The 3235-nt window shown below is 40.1% G+C and overlaps 1 long non-coding RNA gene across 1 annotated transcript; it reads left to right on the top strand.

Annotated features, from left to right (window-relative positions):
• Window positions 1–1790: 1790 nt before the first annotated feature.
• Window positions 1791–2794, top strand: LOC139433095 (uncharacterized). The gene is made up of 2 exons (XR_011642660.1): window positions 1791–2479; window positions 2700–2794. It is a non-coding gene; the product is annotated as an uncharacterized lncRNA (long non-coding RNA).
• Window positions 2795–3235: the final 441 nt, after the last annotated feature.

Raw genomic sequence — 3235 nt, 5'->3', positions numbered from 1 at the left:
ACTTCCTTAAACAAAAGTTGGCTGTGTATTAAGACATTTAAGGGGTTGTAAATGTATTGATGTCTTCCAAAAAGGCCGTATTGTTTTTCAGGGACAGCTACATTGTGATCTCAAGGACAATATTAGGCGTTTAGGTGTGTTTAATGGAGTTGAAGATTACTGTTATGATTTGGGCATTACTGCTGATGGGATCACGTTGCACTGCGTCTGTTCCAGTTGTGGTCAGTTGGTGTTGACAGTTGGCAGATAAAATGTACCAACTCTCCCTTTTCACAAGCCCACAACATTGAAAATGTTCAACCAATCACAGATGCCCTTAGACTTTTATTCCTGTCCTCATCATCTGACTGCCCCACCCATCTACACACCTGTTCCCACTTCCATAATCAATGGCCTTGTCATCCCCTCCCACCTCCTCACCTGCATCCTATTGCCTAATCAGCCTCTCAGTTTTTTAACCAGTACCGTTTTCCTAGTTCCCTGCTAGGTTTTATAGCTGATAAGATGCTACTTACCATTTGCTTTCAAGTTTCTGATACTTGCCTAACCTTAGCCACATTCACACCGCAGTACTTTTCCCACTTTATTTCCGGAATGTCGCGTTCACACCAAGTGTATATATTTAGCACATTTTAACATTATTAAATGCTTACCTTTAACCTTTGTGTGCTGTTTGGGTCTGTGGGACCCGTTTTCAGTGTTTACTAAAAGAACATGCATGCAATTTAATTATTTGAACCTGCTTTATTTGGGGGTGGACGGGCCTCACCTCCTCTAGGGGGGTCCTCACCTCCTCTAGTGGGGTCCGGGGAAGATTTTTTTTTCAATGTTGAAGTGAAATGCATCAATCTGGTGCACTTTCAGCACAACATTAATGTATGGGTACAGCTCTAAACACTCACATGAAAGGGAGATGTATACTTTTCAATAATCCAAACATCTTTAGAATATGATCACAACCTATAACAAATCATTTAAACTGGTGTATTCTTATCTTAGGTTACCTATTTAGCATTCTTTCTTTTTATTTATGCATATTTGACTAATCACTCCCCTCTTAAACTGTTTTTTAGTTTTTTTTACTGTACTATAGTACACATTGGAATGATTTCTTACTTTATCTATATTAAATAGATAAAGGTGTGCTGTCTCTGGCTCTCTCTCTCGCTTGCTCTCTCTCCCTCTCTCTCCCTCTCTCCCTAGCTCGCTCGCTCTCTCTCTCCCTCTGTCAGCGGGGAGGTAGGTGCCACATTGCTTTTCTTCCCGACTGCAATAGAGAGGCGAAGTCACGCCCATCTACTTCCGGCCCATGGGACCCCGGAAGCGAAAAATTAACATTGAATTCAATGGAGAGAGAAAACGTATATTTTGATCCCGTTTGAATTGTGCCACGAACTACACATATGATGTTTGTCAATCTTAAACAATAAGTTCCATGTCAAAAAAGTCACATTTTGTCGTAAAACTGAAATATAAGACTATGAAAAATACGCGACTACAAAGACTACAAATCCCAAATCCCATTCTGGCTCGCGTAAGTGATGTCACAGGCGATAATGCTCCAAGTGGTTGCGACTCGTAATTAAAGCGAAGAAGAAGATCTCATAACTGATTATTCCCTCCAATAAATAAGAGATTGCTAAAAATAAGTTCACTTTTACAAGATGCCTGTGTGCTTTGTACCAGGTTGTAATCACATAAGTGATCATACTTATAGATCATAGCTCGTTCTATCGCTTCCCGTCTGATGAAAGGACCAGGAGTCGCTGGATCAGAGATCTCAGGTAATACACATGTTGTGCATGGAACACAGTCAAGCTAGCTACATAGCTAGTAGCGAGCACGTTAGTTAGCATCACATTACTTAGCCTTGTCATTTGTATTAGCCTTAACATGAAGTGAACCCAAATGTTAAACAGTAAGAGTAGTCATGATGTTAAGTATTTTGTGAAACATTTGAAGAGGAGCCTATCGCCAGGTGCTAAGGGGGCGGGAGGTAGGCTAACGGCAGATTAGCATCTGCGATCTTTTCTACTTAATGCTATCTGCTCAAATGGTTAACATTGAACATTAAAAGATCAGGCAGTTCAGGGAGAGTCGAAGGAAGGAAGGCAGGCAGGCAGCTTTGCATGACATGTATTTATTTATAGAAGGACCATGCATACAAAAACATTAATCTCAGCAAAGAGAAGAGATGCAATATGCCAGATTATAGCTAATAGCTAATTTCCATCTGTGGTCCATTCTTCTGGACGTGTTTCATTGTGATGATAGTGAGTCAATCTGGTTGTTGGAAAGACAGTAGTTGAGTGATTACTGAGAGAACATTATTAAAAGAGATAATTATTCAAAGTGTTGTTACTTTAAAGTGTTGTTACTGACCTTTTTCTCTTTTATTTCCTTTCCCTCACCTGTAACTGCTGAGACCCTGAGGAACATGCACACTGGACTGACCTGCTCTGGCAACCTGATTTCCACTGTACGTAATAGTATTTGGTTATGGTATATTATTTATATACATCAAAGGCACAATGCACCCCCCAGAGACACACATGTATTGAGTGTGATATTGTGCATAGGTCAAGTGAAATCATCTTTACACACGAGGAAACTGTAGGAGCGGCAACTTGTTTTGAAATTGAATTTTTAATATCCGAAAATGAAGTTGATATGTTTTCTTTATTCTTCTCTCTTCCCAGCTCCATCCATCACCGTGCTCTGTTCCTGAGGGTCCTGCTTGCTAATCAATGCTCATATGTTTTCACACAATTACAAATAAAGTCAATGTATTGTATGACATGAAGTTGTGCTTCATTCGGAGTCAATAATAAATCCATTCTGCCTTCAACTGCACACTGACTGTGGACTGCACCGACATCCATGTAGCTGCCCCCCAGTAAGATAAACCAAGCAAAGAGGGTCAACATCATGCCCAAGGACATCCAGCTGCATCCGCGAGAGAGGGCTTAAACTGACCTGAGACCAGCACACCCAAACACAACGGCTCTTTTAAGAGCCACCTACAGTTTCAAAGAGTTGCAATCCTACGTTATTATAATGATTAAACCGGTTCATGTATCACTTAGTTTACTGAACCGTGATGAATGAAAGAAATGAGTGAGGTAGTGGTTTAAAGAAGTTACAAAGACATTAATATATGAGTAACAGGTCAGTGTAAACACAAGCTTCTGTCAATTATGGATCACTCAAACTATTTATATAAAAATATGTAATA

This window comes from Pseudochaenichthys georgianus, chromosome 24 (assembly GCF_902827115.2).
Source record: "Pseudochaenichthys georgianus chromosome 24, fPseGeo1.2, whole genome shotgun sequence".
Lineage (NCBI taxonomy): Eukaryota > Metazoa > Chordata > Actinopteri > Perciformes > Channichthyidae > Pseudochaenichthys > Pseudochaenichthys georgianus.
This window is presented reverse-complemented; position numbering and strand designations above follow the sequence as displayed.